This window comes from Symphalangus syndactylus, chromosome 5, assembly GCF_028878055.3.
Source record: "Symphalangus syndactylus isolate Jambi chromosome 5, NHGRI_mSymSyn1-v2.1_pri, whole genome shotgun sequence".
Lineage (NCBI taxonomy): Eukaryota > Metazoa > Chordata > Mammalia > Primates > Hylobatidae > Symphalangus > Symphalangus syndactylus.
In genome coordinates, this window is record NC_072427.2 from 5893723 (window position 1) to 5918624 (window position 24902).

At 47.6% G+C, this 24902-nt stretch overlaps 1 long non-coding RNA gene across 1 annotated transcript in view; it reads right to left on the reverse strand.

Moving 5' to 3' along the window:
* The window catches only part of LOC129481994 (uncharacterized), a 100178-nt gene extending 90380 nt beyond the window's left edge, over window positions 1–9798 (reverse strand). Inside the window, exons 1-2 of the long non-coding RNA XR_008657560.1 lie at window positions 9681–9798; window positions 475–669 (exon numbers count right to left, since the gene is read on the reverse strand). This is a non-coding gene — a long non-coding RNA (uncharacterized lncRNA). The remainder of the gene's footprint in view (window positions 1–474; window positions 670–9680) is intronic.
* Window positions 9799–24902: the final 15104 nt, after the last annotated feature.

Here is a 24902-nt window from a genome sequence, read left to right on the forward strand (position 1 = left end):
CCAATTACTCCTGTAAATAACATCGTGACTGTAGAGCCTGAGACTGGCCTTTTGAGATGTGTTTTCAGACTTTTGCATTTCTGACTACTGGACGACTCCACCAGGACCAGCAGCTCCTGTGGCTCCCACCCAGAAGCAGACTCAGTGCATGAGGACCATTTTCCACACTGCCATGATCGTATCCCCAACCAGTCAGCAGCACCCATTCTCTAGCCCCCTGCCTGCTAAACTATGTTTAAAAAACACTGGCCTCCAAATTTTCAGGGCAGCTTATTTGAGTAATAATAAAACTCCAGTCTCCTGTTTAGCCAGCTCTGTGTGTATTAACTCCCTCTCTATTACAATTCCCCTGTGTTGAGAAATGGGCTCTCTTTGGGCAGTGGGCAAGAAGAAACTGTTGTTGTGGCTACAACATCAACCACTTCATTACCAAACATTAATGAAACAGAAAGGCCTCATTTCAGAGGGACTGACCCTTGAGTGAGCAGATCCATTTGCTGGAGATTTTCCAAGGCTTCTGGCCTGCTCTCCATGCCCAGTAGTCATCAAGTCAACTGTTGAAGGCAGGGTGGATGTCTGAATTCCTCCAATCAGGGGTAGGATTTGCACTCCACACAACTCTCTGTGTCTCCATATACAAGGTCTGGCCACGTGCCTCAAGTTTCTCAACTTGCAAAGACACATAGAGGACGTTCTGAAAGGATATGTCATGAGGTTTGTGACAGAGGGTCCCTATGGGGCACAGCCATTGTCTGAGTTAGAAGAAAAGTGGGGCCCAGTCCTTTGTGCCCATGAAACCTTCCTCACCCCCACATGCTGGCCAGTCTCTTCTTTCTCCCCTAATCTGATCAGGTGCATAAGGGCTTCTGGATAATGGATTGTTGTTACGACTTGCCTTTGCAACACTTTTATCTTCATCTTTTCTCCAAATGTCATAACATGATGGTCATAATGTTCATTTGTTTTCTTAAGAAATTTGTGCTAAGCACCAGGTGCTAGATGAAAAAGGAGTCCCATGTTCACGAGGCTCATGGTTTGGTGGGAAGGAGAGTCCCACAAGCAGGTGATATAGGGAATAACAAGACTCCCCACCTACTCTGGGTGGTGAGAGAAGGCTTCCTGCAGGACAGGGTGTCTCAGCTGAGACCTTCGTAATGCCCCGGATTCAACCAGCAGAAGGGAGAAACTGAAATGGCATGAGAACTAGCCAGACTCAGGCCTCAGAAGCAGCAGACGCAGAGACAGTGAGGCGAGACAGAATGTCGCACTTGGGGAAATGGCTGAGATGCCAAGGAGAGATGAGTGGGGCCCACGGGCCTACAAGAAGCTTTAACTTCACCGGGCAAGGTGGCTCATGCCTATAATCCCAGCACTTTGGGAAGCTGAGGTGAGTGAATCACTTGAGGTCAGCAGTTCAAGACTAGCCTGGCCAACATGGTGAAACCCCGTCTCTACTGAAAATACAAAAATTAGCCAAGTGTGGTGGTGGCATGTCTGTAATCCCAGATGCTGTGGAGGCTGACGCAGGAAAATTGCTTGAACCCAGGATGCGGAGGTTGCAGTGAGCTGAGATCATCACGCCACTGTACTCCAGCCAGGGTGACAGAATAAGACTCCATCTCAAAAAAAAAAAAAAAAAAAAAAAAAAAAAAAACCACACACACACACACACACACAAACTTAAAAACTAAAAATAAAAAGAAGCTTTAATTTCACCCCAGGGGCAACATCAGGACACAAACCTGGCCTGAGAATGGCTGACAGGTGAGTCTGAGTCAGCTGCCATATGTTATAAACTATAAGATGCCATCAATTTTAAGCCACAACCTGTTTCAGAAATGTTAAAATGTGAAAAACTGTCAATATTAGAATATGAGAGATAGAAGGCCACTCCACTGAATGAAGAAAAAATAGTATCAGCTCAAAGCAACCCATGCACCAGAGGGGTTAGGCAGTCCCACCTGGGGAATGCAGAGTGTGGGCTGGGGAGAGGAGGTTGCAAATAGCACCACTTTGCTGGGGGCAATTGTATGCCCCTATATGGCTTACTCTCAACAACTTTTCCCAGGCCAAACAGATAAAAGTAAACCTCGGCCAGGTGCAGTGGCTTATGCCTATAATCCCAGCACTTTGGGAGGCTGAGGCAGGCAGATCATGAGGTCAGAAATTCAAGACCAGTCTGACCAACATGGTGAAACCCCATCTCTTAGCAAACGGTACACCAGGAGATTATATCCCATACCCACAGAACCTTGCTCACTGCTAGTCCGAGATTGAACTGCAAGGCGGCAAGCCTGGCAGGGGGAGGGGCGTCCACCATTGCTGAGGCTTGAGTAGGTAAACAAAGAAGCCAGGGAAGCTCGAACTGGGCGGAGCCCCCCGCAGCTCACCAAGGCCTGCTGCCTCTATAGTCTCCACCTCTGGGGGCAGGGCAGAGCTGAACAAAAGGCAGCAGAAACTTCTGCAGACTTAAATGTCTCTGTCTGACAGCTCTGAAGACAGCAGTGGTTCTGCCAGCACAGGGTTTGAGCTCTGAGAAGGGACAGATTGCCTCCTCAAGTGGGTCCCTGACCCCCGTGTAGCTTAACTGGGAGACACCTCCCAATAGAGGCCGACTGACACTTCATACAGGTGGGTGCCCCTCTGGGATGAAGCTTCCAGAAGAAGGATCAGGCAGCAATATTTGCTGTTCTGCAATATTTACTATTCTGCAGCCTCTGCTGGTGATACCCAGGCAAACAGGGTCTACAGTGGACCTCCCACAAACTCCAACAGACCTGCAGCTGAGGGACCTGTTAGAAGGAAAACTACCAAACAGAAAGGCATAGCATCAACATCAACAAAAAGGACATCCACACCAAAACCCCATCAGTAGGTCACTAACATCAAAGACCAAAGGTAGAAAAAACCACAAAGATGGGGAGAAACCAGAGCAGAAAAGCTGAAAATTCTAAAAACCAGAGAGCCTCTTCTCCTCCAAAGGATTGCAGCTCCTCACCAGCAACAGAACAAAGCTGGACAAAGAATGACTTTGACGAGCTGACAGAAGTAGGCTTCAGGAGGTCGGTAATAACAAACTTCTCTGAGCTAAAGGAGGATGTTTGAACCCATCACAAGGAAGCTAAAAACCTTGAAAAAAGATTAGACAAATGGCTAACTAGAATAAACAGTGTAGAGAAGACCTTAAATGACCTGGTGAAGCTGAAAACCATTGCATGAGAACTACGTGATGCATGCACAAGCTTCAATTGCCAATTCAATCAAGTGGAAGAAAGAGTATCAGTGATTCAACATCAAATTAATGAAATAAAGCAAGAAGAGAAATTTAGAGAAAAAAGAGTGAAAAGAAATGAACAAAGCCTCCAAGAAATATGGGACTATGTGATAATACCAACTCTACATCTTACTGGTGTACCTGAAAGTGACAGAGAGAATGGAACTAAGTTGGAAAACACTCTTCAGGGTATTATCCAGGAGAACTTCACCAACCCAGCAAGGCAGGCCAACGTTCAAATTCAGGAAATACAGAGAACACCACAAAGATACTCCTCGAAAAGAGCAACCCCAAGACACATAATTGTCAGATTCACCAAGGTTGAAATGAAGGAAAAACTGTTAAGGGCAGCCAGAAAGAAAGGTAGGGTTACCCACAAAGGGAAGCACATCAGACTAACAGCTGATCTCTCGGCAGAAACTCTATAAGCCAGAAGAGAGGAGGGACAAATATTCAACATTCTTAAAGAAAAGAATTTTCTTAAAGTGTATATAAAAAAAAACTTTCACATACCAAAAAATAGATTCAAAACGTCATCTCAGTCTGAAAAAAAAAGTAAGCCTCAAGGCCTAATTAAAAATATATATATGAAGAAAAGAAAATGCTTGAATGCTGTTGGTAAATTAGCACAGCCATTGTGGAAAACTCTATGGAGGTTCCTCAAAAAAATAAAAATAGAACTACCATAGATCCAGCAATCACCCTTCTGGTGATTTAGCCAAAAGATTTGAGATCAGTATGTGAAAGAGGTATCTGCGCTCCCATGTTCACTGTGGCATTATTCACAATAGCCAAGATACGGAATCAACCTAAGCGTCCAGCAACAGATGAACGGATAGGGGAAATGTACATACATACAATGGAGTACTATTAGCTTTAAAAAGAAGGAAATTCTGCCATTTGCAGCCATGTGGATGGAACTGAAGAACATTATGCTAAGTGAAATAAGCCAGGCACAGGAAGACAAATACCACATGTTCTCACTTACATGTGGAATTGAAAACAAGCAGATGACTGGGCATGGTGGCTGATGCCTGTAATCTCAGTACTTTGAGAGGCTGAGATGGGAGGATCGCTGGAGAGTTGGAGACCATCCCTGGCAACATAGTGATACCCCCATCTCTACAAAAGATAAAAAAAATAGCCAGGTGTGGGGGCACAGGCCTGTGGGCCCAGACTCTGGAGGCTGAGTCGGGAGGATTGCTTGAGCCTGAAAGGTGGAAACTGCAGTGAGCCAGGGTCACGCCACTGCACTCCAGCCTGGGTGACAGAGTGAGACCTTATCTCAAAAAAAAAAAAAAAAAAAGGGAAAGGGAGAGGGGAAGGAGGGAGGGAAGGGAGCAGAGGATAGAATGGCAGTTACCAGAGCCAGGGGTTAGGGAAAATTGGAAGGCAATAGTCAAAGGGTACAGGGCCTCAATTAAAAAGGAGGAGGAATTTTATTTTCCTTGGAGATACAGTGCACATCATAATAAAATAGTAAATAATAATGTATTGTACATTTTAACATCACTAAGAGAGTAAACTTCAAATGTTCTCAGCATAAAAAAATGAAAAGTTTTGAGGTGATATGTTAATTAGCTTGATTTAATTTTTTCATATTGTATTCATAAATGAAAACAACACTTTGTACTCCATAAACATATACAACTAACTATAATTATCAATCTACAATTAAAAAAAGAAAAGTCCAAAAATGGGTTCCCTAACTGGGACATTTGGGCCGATCTCACGCATATGAGGCTCCCACCCACACGGAGCTGCCTTTCCAACCCCAAACTCAACAGCAACCCCCAGACTGTCCCCTGCTCTGTCTCCCACCCTCTGATGAGGCTGTGGCTGTCCTGCCCGCTGCCAGATGGTCAGCATTCACACACCGTATTTCCTGGTTTACATTTTACCCTCTTTTTAACGTTTCTGAATTCATGATGCCTTTTACAATCGACGCGTATGTTAAGATGGTGGCATTTTTCCCTTCTGAAAAGCTGTCACTACTCTGATGATGCATCTTACAATAACGGTACAATCTAGGGCCTTAGACTCTAGAATATTCGGTAATCCCCGTGCCCAGCAGATCACGCTGTAGCGAATGTGGCTCATTAAAACACACACACACACATGAAAACAGGACACGAGCTTTTTTTTCTTTTCGTAAATACTGCGGTCTCCAACTGGTCTCCCCCTTTTGCAAATGTGCACAAATAACCACTAATAAACAAATTCCAAGCTCTATTGGGTAATTCCTCTTAAAAAGAAAAAAATGGGGGAGTCTTGGTTTAGAGTCATGAGTATTTTGGGTTAGCGTCACAGGAATTAGAGTCACGAGTATTTTAGGGAGTGCTTTTTGCCTCCATTTGTAACAGTACGGATTCTGCAGTGGGGTTGGGTGGGGGAAGTGACCCCAGCAAGGTGGAGGCTTGGGATTTGGCTGGATTCAGCTTAACTTGCCGGCTGTCATTTGCCACTGCCTGTTGACACCCATCATCTGGGTCCTCTTCACAGGAGCCCTGTGCCCACTGTCCACGTGTGGGAACTGAGTCTCCGGGAGTCAGGTGGCTTACACATCACCACGCAGCACAGAGGCGTGCCGTCTGGCCTTGAACACAGGTGCATCTAATTCCACACACCCACAGAGATTCCCAGAGAGAGGCCCGGCGCCCAGGGTGCTTTAACCCAAGATGCAAATGAGCTTTCCTTAAGTTGTCCCCAGTAGACCCTAAGTGCAGAGTTCACCTCCCTGCTACGCAGCACTGCCATTTCCACGTTGAGGAGGAATCGCTGGGTGGAGGTTAGTTCATGAAACATTTGTTTCTATCTGTCCCCCCCAAAGCTGTGCTGGAAATGGCCCCTTTAACAACAGAACCATCGGCAGGGCTTGACCCTTTCTGGTGACTTCCAGATATTAAAACAGTGTGGTCACCTCCTGCCATGCTCACCTGGCAGCTCTCAGGAAGTCTTGGGGGGGCAGGGGGACTTACATTCCAATACCTCGAGCCTTTCCATTGTGGGTGTGGGCCTTAGTGCCAGAACCCAGCCTGGGGCTCTGGGGAAAGGGTCCTGAACAGCCAGTGTATCAACAGGGCTGGGGTGAGGCAGCCCGGGAGCAGAGCCCATGAGCCCATCCCTTCCCAGGCAATAGTGTAAACATCCCAACTCTCCCCATCTCCTCTTCTCTCCTTGAAGCAACGTCCACATATAGCACTGGGTCCCTGTGATTCACAGCCTCCTGCCACTTCAATGAGCACGCTTTGAAAAGTGAGCCCTCATCGTTCCGCTCTTAATTGAGTGTCCTATGACCAGGTGGAGGTTGACTGCACCAAGGAGGCCGTGGCTTGCAGAGCCAAATATGGTGAAGGCCGGTGGGTGGAGTTGTGTTCCCAACTAAAACTCACGTGTTGGATCCTAACCCCCAGCGCTGCAGATTGTGATTTACTAGGAAACAGGGTCTTTGCTGGCTGCACCAAGTTAAGATGAGGTCATTAGGGTGGGCCCTAATCTAATGAGACTGGTGTCCTTATAAAAAGGAGACGTGGGGCCGGGCGCGGTGGCTCACGCCTGTAATCCCAGCACTTTGGGAGGCCGAGGCGGGCAGATCACAAGGTCAGGAGATCGAGACTATCCTGGCAAACTTGGTGAAACCCCGTCTCTACTAAAAATACAAAAAAATTATCTGGGCGTGGTGGCGGGCACCTGCAGTCCCAGCCACTCAGGAGGCTGAGGCAGGAGAATGGCGTGAACCCAGGAGGCAGAGCTTGCAGTGAGCCGAGGTCGCGCCACTGCACTCCAGCCTGGGCAACAGAGCAAGACTCCGTCTCAGAAAAAAGAAAAATCAATAAAATAAAATAAAATAAATAAAAAGGAGAGACGTGGACAGAGAGAGGCACACATGGGAACACTGCCACATGGACATGAAGGCAGAGATCAGGATGAGTTCAACAAGCCAAGGGATGCCAAACATCGCCAGAAAACCCCCGAAGCTAGAGAGAAGCCTGGAGCAGTTTCCCTCCCAGCCCTCAGTAGGAACCCACCCTGCCAGCACCTTGATTTTTGACTTTCAGCCTGCAGAACTGAGAGACGATCCATTTCTGCTGTTTAAGTCCCCAGGCTGTGGCACTCTGAAACAGCCCTCGCAAACTAATACAGCAACCAAACACCCAGGAATCTCCAGGGAAGTTACAATTCCAAGTGCCTAAACCTCAGTCCTCATAAGCTGTCAAAATGTCCCAGAAATTCACATTTCAGCTACAAAATACACTCTCCCAAGCTGCCTCTTAAACCCTCAAACAGCATGAAAGCTCACTGAGAGATCTAAGTCTTGATTCAGGATTCAGAGAATGAGGCCGTCAAACGTATAGATCCGTCTACAAAAGCCTGCCTTTTTCAGGGCTCACTTTACCCAGGGGGAAGCAACCAGGTTTTCTCCCGCTGTCCAGACTCCTGTGATGGTGGTGGGGGCTGGACCCACCCTCGGAAGGCAGGCAAATTCCTGCGAGGAGTCAGCTGAGCTGTTTCTTGCAGAAAGCTCCAAACCCTGCAGTAGTGAACCAGGTGCTGCTCCCGCGCTGGGAGTGCTGTCCATCCCTTGGTGCCCTGGGAGCCGCCCCTGGGAGGACAGCCCCGTTTGAAGCCCACGTGCAGGTGAAACTCCTTCAGACCTGAGCATGGGCTTCCAGTCATCGCCACATCACTCTGTCTGAGCTTGAACATATCTCAAGCTTGCTGGTTGCTCTTGGGTCGCAGTAACTAGATTTTCTTGGGGGGTTGGGGGGGATGGGTGGGAAGATACATCCAGAAAATGAAATGTAATGTTGCCTCTTATTCACCAGGAAGTTTTTCAAGCCAGAAGACCATGGTGTTTTTCGTTGATTGGTATTGCTTGATTTAGATTCGGAAGCTGGGCTCTCCTACAGTTACCCAGCCCTTCACTGGACTGGCTGACAAGGAACCAAACAGCCCTGTCAACCTGTGCAATGCTCAAGGGTCAGCCAGAAGCCTTGGAGCCCCTGGTCTGAGTGGGGAGAGCAATTCACAGTGGAATGTGCAGAGGAGGCTTCCAGCAAAACCCAACCCACAGTGGCTAGTGGCCCAAGACGTGTCACCTAGACGCTGGGTGAATGGTTTAAAGATGTCACAGTAAAGCCAGTCAAGGGATCAGTTGGACTACATGTAGCATTGTCTGTCTGCAAGGGAGTCCCCTGAGAGTTCCTAGAGACAGACATGTGGCTACCTTCTCACCTCCACCACTTCCTCGCCATATGACTTCGGGCAACTCCCTTAGCCTCTCTGTGCCTCAGCTTCCTCATCTTCCTCTTGCGGTAATGGAGTACCTGCCTCATAGAGTCATTGAGAAGAGTTGCTTGCAAGAGAGAGCATCCTGCAAGCACGCGCGCACACACACACACCACACACACACGCATCCATGCACCCAGGTTGCCAATTTGTCAGTAACCACAGCCCTTAGGCCATCACAGCCAGCAGGGCCTGAGGATCATGGAGTCCAGAGGAAGAAGGGATGGCCCGAGGGCAGGCCACACGGTTCTCAGGGCCAGGCGGAAGCCCCCTCCCCTGAGGGGATCCCTGTGCCCTCACACAGAGCCAGGACGCTCCACATCCTTACACTCACAATGTTTCTTTTTCAGACCCCAGAAACCCACATTTCAGGAAAGATGATTTTCTTTAGTACAAGAGGCTCTTATTACAGGAAGGAAACAATTTTAAAATGGCATCTAGAAATGGCCACTTAGGTGGGAACAGAGAGACATAATGACCCTCAGTCCTCCACTTTCCCACCCACATTTCTGTGACGGGTGTGTGTATGTGTGCGTGTGCGTGTTTAAACACAAGTCTGAGTCACGGAATTCAAAATCTAAGGAAGAGAATTTTCAGGCGAGTCTCGTCGGCTCCAGCTCTGTGGGACCCACCAGCTTGTCCTATCTATTTACTTTATTATTCGGTTGTTGGCCAGAGAGATGAAATATGGGATTAGAGAGGAGGTGAGGGACAAAACCATCCACCATGGTGTAAATAAAATGAAGAGCCAAATCCTCCGTCCAAACAAAACCCAAGTGGCCTGGCCAGGCCTTCCTCTCCACGCGCTGCCCCGCGCCTCGCCGCCCCTCAACCGCAGGAACATACGGAGTCAGAAAAATGCACGTTGACAAAGCGCTGCACGTCGCCAGGCGCTGCCTAGTCCCTGGAAGAGACACAAGCATTTCCCAGCCTCTGCTAAGGGGCCAGATGTTTTCCTCATTAGGTTTTCCTCGGGTAGAAATAACTCTTGCCTGTTTAATGTTCATGTCAATTAGTAATCACTCTACAAGGCCTGGGAGCCGTCTACTTTCAGTTGCCTTTAGAGATGAAACTCTAAAAACATATCCTCGCACACAGCATCATCTATGAAACATACCTGCCAAAAACGCGGACCCTGGACCCAGCCAGCTGCCAAACTACTTCCAGTTTACCGGATATACCAAAAGCAGAGGAACAAGCTAAATGACACCAGGGATAAACAGGCAAATCCACGCAAGGCACGCAAATCCACGCAAGGCACGCAAATCCACGCAAGGCACGCAAATCCGCGCAAGGCACGCAAATCCACGCAGGGCACGCAAATCCACGCAAGGCACGCAAATCCAGAATATGGGATATTCTCTGGACTCTCTAGTCAACTCCTGAGTTTTTTTTTTAGGTAGGTGCGCTATTCTGGAATGAAAGATCAAAGGGACACAACCAAATGCAACGTGTAAACCAAGATTCAATCCTGGTTTTAAAAAGTAAATCAAAACAGTTGTAACAGATATTCTTGTGGCAACTGGGGAAATTTGAATAAGAATTCTGTATTAGATTTTGAAATTACCATTGTTTTCTTATGAATGATATCGGTATTCTGGTTATATTGAAGAATGTATTTTTGGATGCAAGTGAAATATCATAATGTCTACACCTTCGTTTTATTTATTTATTTATTTTCAGAGACAAGATCTCAGCCTGTCATCACGGCTCACTGCAACTTCAACCTCCGGGGCTCAAGTGATCCTCCCACCTCAGCCTCCCAAGTTGCTGGGACTACTGCTATTATTTTAAATTTTTGTAGAGGTAGAGTCTTGCTAGATTGCCCAGGTTGGTCTCTAACTCCTGGGCTCAAGTGACCCTCCCACCACAGCCTCCCAAAATCCTGGGAGTACAGGTATAAACCACCATGCCCAACCAATAACTTAGTTTTAACTAGCACAGAAAAAAGATATATAGGCGTCCATGTACACATAAAGATAACTCAGTGATGTTAACATCTTCACAAATGTTGAAACCACAAATGCTTTCATATCAAGCAGCTGGGGAAAGTAAACAAAGAAAAAGAAAACCAAAAGAACAAAAATAGTTTTAAAACTAAAGGCCGGGCGCGGTGGTTCACGCTTGTAATCCCAGCACTTTGGGAGGCCGAGGCAGGCGGATCATGAGGTCAGGAGATCGAGACCACGGTGAAACCCCGTCTCTACTAAAAATAAAAAAAAAAAAATTAGCCGGGCGTGGTGGCGGGCGCCTGTAGTCCCAGCTACTCGGAGAGGCTGAGGCAGGAGAATGGCGTGAACCCGGGAGGCGGAGCTTGCAGTGAGCCGAGATCGCGCCACTGCACTCCAGCCTGGGCGACAGAGCGAGACTCCGTCTCAAAAAAAAAAAAAAAAAAAAAACTAAAAAAAAAATAATAATAAGTTAGGGAAAAATCCATTCTAATTAAAAACCATGCACTCCACTACTTTGTCTTCTGAAAAGCATAATGGAGAAGAATACTGCCGGCCAACAAGTATGCATGATAAAACTACGAGGCATGAAAAGAGGAAACAAGAGCATCGTAAAATCAAAATGCAGGGTAGGACAGGTGCAGTGGCTCACACCTGTAATCCCAGCACTTTGAGAGGCCAAGGTGGGAGGATCACTTGAAAAATGGAAGAGAGCCATCCATATATGCACCGATGATGATAGCTCAAAAATCAAGTGAAATCAGATACTGTTCAGTTCCTGTTCTTGGTTATATGAATGATGAGAAAATGTTCTCACATTGATCTTCAGTCCTCTGGATGCTGAACTAAAAGAATTATACCAGGCCAGGTGCAGTGGCTCACGTCGGTAATCCTAGCACTTTGGGAGGCCAAAGCGGGTGGATCACGAGGTCAAGAGATCAAGACCCTCCTGGCCAACATGGTGAAACCCCCGTCTCTACTAAAAATACACAAATTAGCTAGGTTTGGTGGTGCACACCTGTAGTCCCAGCTACTCGGGAGGCTGAGGCAGGAGAATTGCTTGAACCCAGGAGGCAGAGGTTGCAGTGAGCCAAGATCGTGCCACTGCACTCTAGCCTGGCAACAGAGTAAGACTCTGTCTCAAAAAAAAAAAAATTATACCCATTACAGGATGTTTTAGTTCATTCAGTTATTCATTCCATAAATATTTGCTGAGGGCCTGCTATAGTCCAGGCACATAGACATATATACGTATGTCATGCTATGATGAAATACATAAAGCATGGTAAGGGGCTTGGGAATAGGGAGTCTGACTTTTGGCCAAGGGGCCAGGGTTGAGCTCTTGGAGAAGGTGCCCTCCGGGCTGAGGCTGGCGTGAGTGAGCGAGCTGCCCTGTGTTCCAGAGGGAGGAGTGCTTCTGGCAGAGGAGCCATCAGTGCACAGAAAGGCTGCAGGGCAGTGGTGTGTGCTCTGCACGCGGGGATTGCAGGGCTCAGAGCGGCTCCAGCAAAGTGCTACAGGCCAGAGAGGGCTGGAAGCCATGGGAAGCACTTCAGATGTGGTGAGTTGGAAGCCATCAGTAGGTTTGAGAGGAGGAGTGACATATCTGATCTGTGTTTTTAAAGGTTAAAGCCAAATGATTCTCTTGAAAGAGTAAACCAGAATATTATCAAGTCTATGAAGGCAGGGGTGATATCAAAAACACTGAGCAACTTTCCAGACAAGGGCTCTGCCAGTCTCAGCTGACACTGGTCCTTGCATAGAAGCCAGGTGCCAGAGAGCCCACCTGCTGGGGCGAGGGCCAGTCCTGGAGTTCCTGGATCTGGATGAGGTATCTAACATCCAGGAGGTCTCAGGGAATGCCTGTTTGCCCATCTGTATGGAAGTAGTTAATATTTTAACAAAATAATGGGTAAACACATGCACATATAAAGAGAAAATGAATATAAATAAGAGTCAGTCGTGTCTCCATTTAACTGTCTAAAGTAGGTAGAATTGAGCTGGAAGTTTAAGAAAACCCAATCAAGGTCATCAACGAGCAGTTCTACTTCTTCCCCAACTGCCTTTATCCGTAGACAATCCATCCATCCATCCATCCATGCATAGAATCCATAGTTTTTAAGTTACTGGCACGTGCCAAATACTGTTTTAGTGGAGAGGGTTTATCAGTAAAGACAGGCAATATCGGTCTAATGGACTTTATATTTTTATGTAAATGGACAATAAACAAATACACAACAAGCAAATTTCAGCCTGAAAAAATAAAAGCACTTGATGATAATAAGGTGATTGGGAAGTAGGTTAAATACTTTAGATTCCAGAAAAAAAATCAGCAAGAGAAAGACAGTAGAATAGAACCTGTTCCTGTTGTATTTCTGGAGAAGCACCTGGCCATGGGGAAGGCTCTTTATACTGGTTGGAAGAAAAATCGAATGTGGAATATTATTTAGCCAACAACGAGAATTCATTGTATCCGCGCATGGTAACATGAAAGTGTTTCTGCGAGTAGAAACACGTAAGCTGCAGAGAGATCATTTTTGTAAACTACATGCAGATAGATGCACAGAGAAAGAGCTGGAAGAATCCACACGACATGGTTAGCACTGGGAAGGAAGAACAGGCTTTCACTTTTTACCTAAGGTATTTGTTCACTGATTATATTTTAAGGGTATGTGCTCATTTTGAAATAAAAAAGGACTTTTCAAAAGATGCGCACAGTAATTATGTGCATTGGGGGGTGACTTAGAGCAGAAATACTGCTGAATAATTTGATTCAAACATGAAACCTGCACAAGACAAAGTCACTTTACAGATGACGACTCTTCAGATGTTCAGGCAAACTCACACACTCACTCTCACACGACGCATCGGCCAGGCTCCCTGACGCCCCCGAGGCCTCTCCTATGTCCAAGGAAATACTTTTGCATGTTAGAGTTTCCAATGCATGTGTGTTATCTCAGAAACAAAGGGCAGAAGGGGAAAAAACAGAAAATACAGTACTGTAAGTCTCAAATTTCAGCATCCTGTTGTCACCATTGAAATACCTTGCCAGGAATTCTAGTGGTTAAATAATCCAGATCTTTACTACAGAGGAAGATTCGAGACGCTGACTCGATGAACTCAGTCCAGGCGAATTCTGTGACTGGTTTGCACCAAAAATAACTGGATGGGATGAGACTGTCCTTGTGTTTTCTCACCCTAGAAAGACCCGCTTCATGTTGGGAGTATTAAAAGCCTGGAGACAAAGGCATCCTGTGCTGATTTTTGGACAGTATTAGAAAACTAACAAGGCATGCCCTCCCTAAATTCTCCCGGGTAGTGTTGGTCCAAGGGCCTCACCATGGACAGCTGCACACAAAAAACCGGTGGGTGGGATGCTGGCAGGAGAGGGTCCCAGGGTGAGGGCTCCCTGACCCCAGAGGCTCAGCCTGCAAATCAGGTGACTCAAACTCCTGAAAGACCCTGTAATTTTCAGTTAACTAAATGGGGGGAAAATCAAGATGCAAATCACCTTTCAAGTATTTAATTTAATTAGACAAGGAAAATGAGGCTTCTTGAAAACTCTTACTTGGTATTAACTTCTGTCACAAAGCAGCCTAGAGTAATTGGTAAAAGTGAAAAAGTGATTACCGAGGCTTAAGCTTATTTATCACAGCTGGTGCACTTTTACAAAGTGAGTTTTATGGTGCTAAACCCTCCACCAGAGCAAAACAGGCCTTTTCATGGATTCCAGCCTTTTCATAAGCCACCTCTAATAAGCCATGGTAAGAGGGTGGGTGGAGAGGGGAGCGTCGTAACAGGCAACTGATGTGGGGCTCCTGGCTCCATCTGCTGCCCTGAGTTCCTGGTTTCTCCCCCTGCTGGCTTCTCTGTGATGCTAGGATCACAGTGTGTGGCAGCAGAAGGAGCCCCTAGCTCATGCCTCTAACCCTGGGCAAATGACTCAGCCAGAGTCATGCCACCCATTACCAGCACAGCCAGCCTTCAATGTCAGCCTGCGTGAGGCCAGGTTAGGCTCTTTTGTCTATTTAGCAAGCTAATCAGGAAGAAAATGGAGCCAGGTCTCGCGAGTGCACTGCGGAAGCTGTTCATCTCTCATTCTTCGGCAGCCTTGCGTTAGTGTTACTGCATTAATAATTTTTGTTTATCTTCTTTATTCTCCAAGGGTCTAAACATTTGGAAGGTGCGTTCCTGATCCCATTCCTCCTCCAGGACCAACTACCACGCATCAGATATAGGGAGCATTGGACATAACAAACGAAAGGAATGAAGGAAGGAAGGAAGGAAGGAAGGAAGGAAGGAAGGAAGGAAGGAAGGAAGGAAGGAAGGAAGGAAGGAAAGGAAGGAATCCATGTCAATCACCAACCTAACTGATGAACTTTAGGAGTCTGTTTTTTCCACCAAAACAGAATAAAACTTCTAAGTAAGGGGTCGACACTTGCAACGCACCAGCCTCTGTGCTGAAATTCAAAACCTGAGGAAAAAAATAGACTCAGACCACAAAAAACAATTAAGTGGGTAAGAGGACAATTTTCCTTTTTCATTTTTGAAAAAAAAATGTTAAAATGAAGGCTCAGAGAAAAATAACACAAAGTCATGTACTTACTTCCAAAACATGTACCTTTCATCAAACTCACTTTGTCCCTCCAAACCCAAAACAGTCAAATAAAATCAATATTATGGCAAGCCAGGACTTGTCTGGGGTCCTGAACCAGTCGGCCAGGGATCTAGCAGCATTTCCCTCTAGAAAAATATTGTTAGGCAAATTAGTAGATACAGAGGTTGGAAAATATGACCATTGAAATCTTTGTGAGGATTCAAAGACCCTAAATATTTTATTAAGCACACTTGCCTGATGAAAGATTTCTGAAGCCCGTCTCCCTTACATCTTGACAGGCTGTGTTCTCGTTAAGAGGGGCTACAAAACTGGTCAGGCTTTGGAGCAGGGCAGGCTGGACCCAGTCCTGGGCTGTGTGTAGTAGATGATTGTACTTTGAAGAGAAACTTGGATGTGCTTTTTCCTTCAGAGTTGTCTGTTTTTCCAGTCTTTTTTTTTTTTTTTTTTTTTTGAGACGGAGTCTCGCTCTGCCCCCCAGGATGGAGTGCAGTGGGGCAATCTCGGCTCACTGCAAGCTCCGCCTCCCAGGTTCACGCCATTCTCCTGCCTCAGCCTCTCCGAGTAGCTGAGACTACAGGCGCCCGCCACCACGCCCGGCTAATTTTTTTGTATTTTTAGTAGAGCTAGGGTTTCACTGTGTTAGCCAGGATGGTCTCGATCTCCTGACCTCGTGATCTGCCCGCCTCGGCCTCCCAAAGTGCTGGGATTACAAGCGTGAGCCACCGCACCCGGCCTGTTTTTCCACTTTCAAAGGTGAATCTATCAAATCCATCAAATTGTACACATTAAATGTGTGTGATTTTTTGTATAACACTTACATCTTAAAAAAGCCGTTAACCAAAAATGAGATGGAATCTCGCTCTTTACCCAGGCTGGCGTGCAGTGGTGCGATCTCAGCTCACTGCAACCTCCACCTCCCAGGTTCAAGTGATTCTCCTGCCTCAGCCTCCTGAGTAGCTGGGACTATAGGTGCCTGCCACCACACCTGGATAATTTTTTTAAAATTTGTTAGCAGAAACGGGGTTTCACCATGTTTCTCCATGGTAAGGTGGGTCTCGAACTCCTGACCTCAAGCAATCTGCCTGCCTTGGCCTCCCAAAGTGCTGGGATTACAGGTGGGAGCCACCATGCCTGGCAGCCCATCTTTGTTTTAGCAGGCAGATTCCATGCAGAGATGACTCTATGTCAGGGGTCCCACCAGTGGCTCCAGGACCCACAGTAGCAGCAGCATCTGATGGGAGGCTATGCTCACCTCCTAGCTGATTTATTTTTCTTAATGCCCCCGCAAGAAGCTCAGGCCGCATTGAGTGGCTGGGAAAGGATTCATAGGTGCCATGGTTTCTTTTACTATTCAGGGGTTAGGGGGTAGGTTGGTCAGGCTGCAGCCAGCTGGAGCTGGCAAGGTGTTTTCTATCTGCTATCAGCAATTGGGGCAATGCTACCCATGCTTCTTAGAGACACTTCGTTGGCAGGCCGCCTCACGGGCAGTGCCAAGGCACATGCTGGCTGAGGCAGCTAGAGTCATCGTCCCTGGAGCAGGCTAGGGCTGTCATTATTAATGTTTGGCACACACTATTATTTACGAGCCACTAAACAAGACTGAACAGCAGGATAACAGAACTACAGGCTACTGGTTTTGTCTGTGCCCAACTTATTAAGTAGTTGCAAAAGGTAATTGGAGACATAAAGGTCTAGATGTCGAGTCAGCTTGTAGTGTAGCAGGAGAGATTTGTAGTCTTTGTTCACATAACACATGCAGAACTATTCAAGGCTGGCCCATAAAATAAAAAGACTCAGTTTTACGTGTGGGTTCTGAAAAATCACTACATCTTTACTTACGACTCATGGAGAAGCAGACAGGTGGCTTTTGTAACATCTCATAGTGACTGTAAGATTTCTTTCTTTTTCTTTTTTTACCTTGTCCTTTTTTTGCTACAAAGAGTCCAAATACCCTCACACAGTGGTTCTAAGTTGGGTCCACAGGCCAACAGCACACACCTCACCTGGGTGCTTGTTAGACAGGGAGATTATTATTTTTTATTTTTTGAGATGGAGCCTCACTTTGTCACCCAGCCTGGAGTGCAGTGGCACGATCTTGGTTCACTGCAACCTCCTCCTCCCGGGCTCAGGCAATTCTTGTGGCTCAGCCTCCTGAGTAGCTGGGACTACAAGCATGTGCCACCATGCCTGGCTAATTTTTTTTTTTTTTTTTTTGCTTAGCAGAGATGGAGTTTCATCATGTTGGCCAAGTTGGTCTCGAACTCTTGACCTCGGGTGATCTGCCTGCCTCAGCCTCCCAAAGTGCTGGGATTATAAGCGTGAGCCGCCATGCCCGGATAGACACGGAGATTCTTAAGCCCCACCTGAGAACCACTGCATCTGAAATTCTGGGGGAAGGACCTGCACTATTTTAAAAAGCTCTCCAGTGGGTACAGATGCTTGCTCACCTGCACTAATGCAGAGAGTACTGTAATTCTACAGCCCAGGGATTGCGTATGTTTTGAATCTGGAAAGTAGAAGTCCCTGATCTCCACCCAGCCCAGTCTGCCCGTGCCAGCCCTGCTTCTGTCCTCTCACCCATCCTCTGGGCTCCCACGTGGGCTCCTTCCGAGTGCTGGCACAGATCGGGTCCTTCAGCATAGGTGCTGAAAGAGTATGTGTTGAATGAGCAAGAGGCACTCACCAGGGTCATTTCTAAACCCTCCCAAGATTTTGTGAACATGTGCAGTAAGGAACACCAGGGCAGAACCGAACGGGGGTTAGGCTTGAGTTAGAAGCACCGCGGGACTCCTCTCAGGGTCTGTGTCACTTCCAGGGGACAGACTCTGACCTGAAAGATCTCTCAAAGTGCATGTCATGGGAAGATGGGCTTCTACTATGCGGGCTTTTTATTACTGCCCACTAAAACACAAGGTCATTAGAGTACTTTTTAATTAAATAATTGTTAGATGGAGTAAGAAGTAATGGTATCGGTTAATCTCAGGGTAGGGTTTTTTTTTTTTTTTTTTTTGAACCCTCTAATAACTTCCTAAACATCAAGCATTTCCATGAAGCTAGCCAAAGTTACTTAATTATAGGCTTCATGAGTAAGTGTTTCCACAGAATTCTCAAAGGGCTCATCAGGCTCCTCATATAACACACGGTTTAGATGTTTCCACGCAGAGCCTATATACATGCTTTTTAAAAAATTTTTTTTAGAGACGGAGTCTCGCTCTGTCGCCTAGGCTGGAGTGCAGTGGCACGATCTTGGCTCACTGCAACCTCCGCCTCGCAGGTTCTAGCAATTCTCCTGCCTCAGCCTCTGGAGTAGCTGGGACTACAGGCACACACCACCATGCCCGGCTAATTTTTTGTATTTTAGTAGAGACAAGGTTTCACCATGTTGCCCAGGCTGGTCTCGAACTCCTGACCTCAGGCAATCCACCTGCCTCAGCCTCCCAAAGTGCTGGAACTACAGGTGTGAGCCACAGCGCCTGGCCTGTGCTTTTTTATCTTAAGGCACAAAGCTGTCCAGAAGTGCATGCCACAAGGACTTCGACACCTGGGAGCCAGCCTGGCTCATGGATGAGGCAGCAACCGAACTCAGGTGCTGGCATCCCCACCCTGTCCGGCCACCAGTCACTGCAGGGCTTGGCGTCGGTTACACAGTGGCTCTCCTGGGGTGGGGCGGTCCTTCCAGGCAGGTGAGCACACCCTGGTGACCAGAATGTCACAGCTCATCACCGAGACACTTGATATCGCCGTTGCATCCCCTCACAGCTGTAAGAGTCTCCCTCCAAAGGCCTTTCTGCAGAGGAAGCCAGGCTGGGTATTGCCACAGGAGCCTGCAAGGCGTCGGGGCAAAGGAGGGCACAGTGGACCGGCAGCAATGCAGCCCCGGAGCCGAGCCCAGCATCAGCACCAGCGGGCAGCCCTCCAGGCTCTTTCAGTCTTGATGTCCCCTCCCCGCTTGGAGGCCCCCTCCTGAGTGCTGACAGACTCTCTCTGCGCATCGAAAACAGGACTCATGTGGAGTTAAGGGAAGAAGCATAAAGACAGCTGAGGGAGAACTCGGGGAACACGGGGGCAGCGTCCGAACTCACTCAGCCTGAGGCCTCCAAACCCACACGGCCCAAGGTCTCTAAACCCACCCAGCCTGAGGCAGGGCCTTGCGTGGGAACCCGAGGTCCAGAAGGCAGGAGGCGGCAGGCCCTGTGCAGTACACTCAAGTCACCTGACGTCAGCAAGCTCAGCAGAGCAGGCAGATAGATGCTGGGGAACAATCGCGGGGCACCCATGTGCAGCGCCTTAACACTGCTGAGATCACAGGCCCCTTGGACATGGTGACAACGCCACAGACCTGCTTCCTGGGAAAGGTCATGTGTCTCCCCTCAGAAGGGCTTCCCAGCCCTGAATTTGGAGCCCAGAGGAGCACGAACACACACACACACACACACACACACACACACACACACACACACACACACAGCAGGACAGGACAGCGGGACACGTGTCACAAAACAGGCCCGTGGGGAGCCAGGAGGGTGAGCTATGCCAGCACAGGAGCCTGGGGAAGCCATCCCAGTGAGAGGCCCTGACAAGTGGGCAGAGAAGGGAAGATGCCCCTCCCCCTCTTCACCTGTGGAAATGACCAGAATACCCACCGTGGGGGGGAGGGGGCGGTGGTGAGGACGCATGGGAAGGACAAACTGTAGATTCGAGTGCGCACATGAACAAATCACTGATTCCTTTCCAGTTCTCTCACCTGGCACCAGGGTTAGGACCGGGGCCTGCCCTCACTCCCCAAACACCTGCCAGCCAGGGACCACACACAGCGCCGTTCTCTTTGCTGGGCCGCAAGCCTAAGGCCAGATCCCTGCCTTCCAGGGACTTCCGACGTGGCAGACAAACCAGTTTCCCCATTACAAAGAGGAATTGTGGGGCAACCCTTCCAACCAGGAGTTTCCCAAGGACACAGACAGACCCAAGGGCAAGGAAGGTGGAGGGAAAGGGCATCCTCCCAACTGGAACACGAACGCCCAAAGAAGCTGGCCTTAGAGGCCGCTGCTGTCCTGGGTACAGACTGGTGTGCAGCAGGATGGAAACCAGTCCTTTGCTCTCCCCAGCCCGCAGACTAGCAGACCACACTCCTGCCTGGGCACCGGCCTCTCTGTCACCAACTCTGGTGGGATGAAAGGGATGGAAAGTCTAGAAAATTCCAGCATAGGTTACTCTAAATCCACAGGCCGTGAATAGTAAAGCCCTGCACAATTGTAGCTGACCTGCCAGAAGTGGAGCTATAGGCCCAGCCTTCCCTCCGTGGATGTGGATGAGGCAGAGCTATAGTTTCCTCCCCAGCATGCTTTTTTATTTTTTTTTTTGAGACAGTCTCGCTCTGTTGCCCAGGCTGGAGTGCAGTGGCGCCATTTCGGCTCACTACAACCTCCACCTTCCGGGTTCAAGTGATTCTTGCAGCCTCAGCCTCCCTAGTGGCTGGGATTACAGGCACGTGCCACCACACCCGGCTACTTTTTATATTTTTAGTGGAGATGGGGTTTCACCATGTTGGCCAGGCTGGTCTCAAAACTCCTGACCTCAAGCGATCTGCCCGCCTCAGCCTCCCAAAATGCTGGGATTACAGGTGTGAGCCACTGCACCCAGCACCAGCATGCCTTGTATCAGGACCTCATCCCCATTCATCTAAGGCTTTAATGTAAATGCACACACCCCTTGGGGTGGGTGGTAAACTTACGTCATTTACACATTATAGGACAAATGTGTCCTGAGAACAGATTTAATAAGAAGCAGGACTAAAGATGTGTTCTGAACGGGTTGTAGCAAAGCAGCAGCTGCTTTCTAGGCCTCCAGTGCAGGCAGGGCACAGTGGCAGAGCTCTCCTGGCCCCAGACAAGATGTTGTGCCCTCGTCTTTGAGGGGATCCTAGGTAAGAATGCTACTGCTGTCACCGCTGCCTGTCTCCATCCCAGGCGCCAGGCCCACCTTAGAATCTGTCATTGAACTGCTGCTGTGTGTCCCACTCCATTCCTCTCAGGCAAGGTTCTCCTGACAAGGGTAGGTAGGAGGCAAGGGCCGTTCATCTCTACTCTACTGGTATTACCCCAGCAGGTGGAGGGCTGAGCCACTACACCTCATGCCCTAAAAACACCTGCCAGGCATGGGGCTGGGAGGCTGGGGTGGTGACTTTCAAACCTACCTGGTATTAGGTTTGACAGGAAGTTGCAAAAGAGACATGATCACCTTGTCATTGACATGTGCACTGTGATTTTAAACACAGAACCTGAAGATGCTCTACAGATAGTATATTTGAGTCAACAGTTCTGGGATAAAGCATCACTTAGTCTCGAAGGCTGATAAATTAGGATAAACTCTAATGACATGAGTCTTGAAACCAGCACACTGAAATTGGCAATCTTACTTTTTACTTGCCTAATGATCTAACAAACTGATAGATTAATTTATCAGCTTCTTATAGAAACGTCAGGAGAAGACGCCACATAAGTAAATGTCAACTGTAAAATGTATACAACAACCCAACAGGTGCTATCGGATACAAGGATATTTATTTCAACTTTATTTCCAAGACAAAATATCCAAGTTCTTCTCCCTACTCCTCCCCAAGTCTCTTTTTCTCTTTTCAGTGGAAGCGTATGTTATAAATGTGAGGGATCATAAAAAATAATGAAACGATGGCAGTATACCAGTCTCTTCGCTGCCTGTCATGAAAGCTAAAAGAAAAAGCAAGCCAAGTATGCATGCCACTGGCCTCTGTGCAGGCTCACGTGTTCAGTTATCCTGCCCATCTCGTAAACAGTGGACAGGCAGAGCTGAGAGCAGTAGCATCCTCGCCTAGGAAGTAACTCTTACCGCCACACTCCTGAGGCTGGCAAAGGACACATGGAGTTCCTAAGGGAGTCCTAGAACCCAAGACATTTCCTTTTGGTCAAGATTATCCGAAAGGCGGCCAGGTGCGATGGCTCACGCCTGTAATCCCAGCACTTTGCAGGAACTGAGGCATGCAGATCACCTGAGGTCAGGAGTTCGAGACCAGCCTGGCCAACATGGCTAAACGCTGCCTCTACTAAAAATACAAAAAATTAGCCGGGCATGGCGGTGCGCACCTGCAGTTCTAGCTACTTGGGAGACTGAGGCATGGGAATTGCTCAAACCCGGGTGGCAGAGGTTGCAGTAAGTTGAGATCACACCACTGCACTCCAGCCTGGGCGACACAGCGAGACTCCGTCTCAATTAAAAAAAAAAAAGATTATACGAAAGGCATGGTGGAGGCTAAGGCTGAACTCTTGGACCACATTTTACAGGAAATTACAGGCATTTTATAGATGTGTGAGCTTTAAATCCAGGAAGTGTAACATGTGAAACCCTAAGCCTTGCCAACTTCTGCCAAAATGGGCCTCACTCTCTTATTGCTGTCTTCATTATGGGGTGATTTCCATTCCGTGGAAAACAACTGATGCCAGCAGGAGAGGAGTGACACCAATTCCGGGACGGTGAGGACCAGCTGGTAGCATAAGAAGGCCTGGCTTTCCCACCTGCCCAAGGAAGGGTTTGGACTAGGATTCACTTGAAAATCTGTGGGAGTATCCAGTGTGAAAGGCACTGTGCCAGGCAGGTACTAAAGAGGGCAGAAATGGTCAAACAAGGACCAGGTCAGCCAGGGCTTTCCTATGTAAGAATGATACCACCCATGCGGTGTAGGAAACACTGCAGAAAAAGCAACACGGGGAAGAGATGGGGCGGGGGCTCCACCTCAGTCCCCATCCAGCTTCACGGAGAGTGCTGTCCAAGCACAGCTGGAGCCTGCAGATACTCGGGGGCAGCTCTGAGTCAGCCATCCAGAGTGTGCCTTGCCCTGCCTCCTTCGGGGGCTTGTAGCGCTGTGGGGGCTCAGGGAGGGAGAATCCTGACTGATACAATTCCTGGCAACCAAAATCCAGTGGTCTCTGCTGAAGGTCTTAGTGCCCACACGAGACCAGTAGCTAGGTTCCACTGCCAGGTGACGCTGACAGCAGGGAGGCTGAAGGGAGGCGGTGGAAGGAAGAAGGAAGAGCCAAAGGCAATACTGGCAGGAATTAGGAGGGACATACTTAGCTGAGACTTAAAGCTATGAACGACCTGGCCCTCGTTTCCTTGGAGCCTTGAAGGAACAAAGTTAACATGCTAGGGACCAAATGCCACATGCCACTAAGGCCCTGGAAAATGGATTCTGTTGGCAAATACTGTTCAAGGGTCAGGCAAATAAGACCCAGTGTCTGTCTTCAAGGAACTCTGCCCAGTGGACTCATACCCAAGATGGAAAATGGCTGTAGCCAACTAATGAGGCATTCTTCCAAAATGATAAGCTGTATTTCTACCCAGGTAAGGCAGAGAAAATAAGCCATTTGGGAACTCTAAAACCAGCACACTGAAACAACCTGATGAGGCTAAGCCTACACCTTGTACACAGGCATGTGCCTCACTAAAGGGTTAAGTGACCAGAATTCAGAGAGGGAAAATCTAGAAGCTCTCTAGAGAAATCTAAAATGGTCATGTACAGTAAGTCCATGCCCCACAAGTGTTCTTTTTTCTGGTAAAGAAAAAGAAAACTAAGAAGTGACCTGACCTAAAACTATCAGAGGAAGAAAAGCAACATTAGCTCAAAACTGAGCAGCAAGAAAAATATGACTACATTTGCCAGATAAAATAGGAAATCTCTGCAGCTGGAGTACTTCTGTGTCAGTCACAAAGGGTCAGTCTACTCATCACATAACCAAATTTCTCAACTTCAACTGAATGTCATTGTCCAAATTCAGCCATCTCTGTTCTGATTCATAAACTACTGTTTCACAGAAAAGTGAATCACTTCATTACTTCTTAATGTAACATAACATTACACTTTTAATTTAAAACAGTGCTCTAATAAAAAGGAAACATAAAGGTTCTCAGTGAGATTTTCAAGATACTGGAACAAAGATTTAAAATATATTTATAGGCCAGGCGTGGTGGCTCACGCCTGTAATGCCAACACTTTGGGAGGCTGAGGCGGGTGGATCACTTGAGGTCAGGAGTTCAAGACCAGCCTGGCCAACATGGCGAAACCCCATCTCTACTAAAAATACAAAAACTAGCCTGGCGTAGTGGCGCACACCTATAATCCCAGCTACTTGGGAGGCTGAGGCAGGAGAATCGCTTGAATCTGGGAGGCAGAGGTTGCAGTGAGCCAAGACTGTGCCACTGCACTCCAACCTGTGCGACAGAGCGAGACTCTGTCTCAAAAATAAAATAAATTTATAATAACTACAAATGATGATGTTTTTAAAAGGTCACATCTGCGGAAGAAGAGAAATACTGTGCTTGAATGTGATCCTTTACTTCTAAAGGTGGATGGGTCAGAATGAATCAACCCCTTGCCTTGCAGACACACAACTGGAAAGCAGCATGAGGTGCTCTAGGCATAGCTGGATGAATGAGACTTAAAGATCACATCTAACCATTTAGTGTAAGATACTCACTCAGGACAGTGAGACACCAAACACTGGGGCAACAGGGCTAGTTCAGGGTTTTACTCCCACACTAATGATCTTTTATAGGCCATACACTAATCACTCAGTCTTTTCAAATGTGATTCAGAATGCTGACTGTCACTCAGGAATCAGAGTTCTTCTGGAAGATAAAGAAATATCTGTCAAATGAGCCATGGTCTTCAGGAAACATATTACAAAGCGTGGAACACTATTTGTCAGGGGCATACAAGAGAAGTCATGAGATCCAGTGGGCC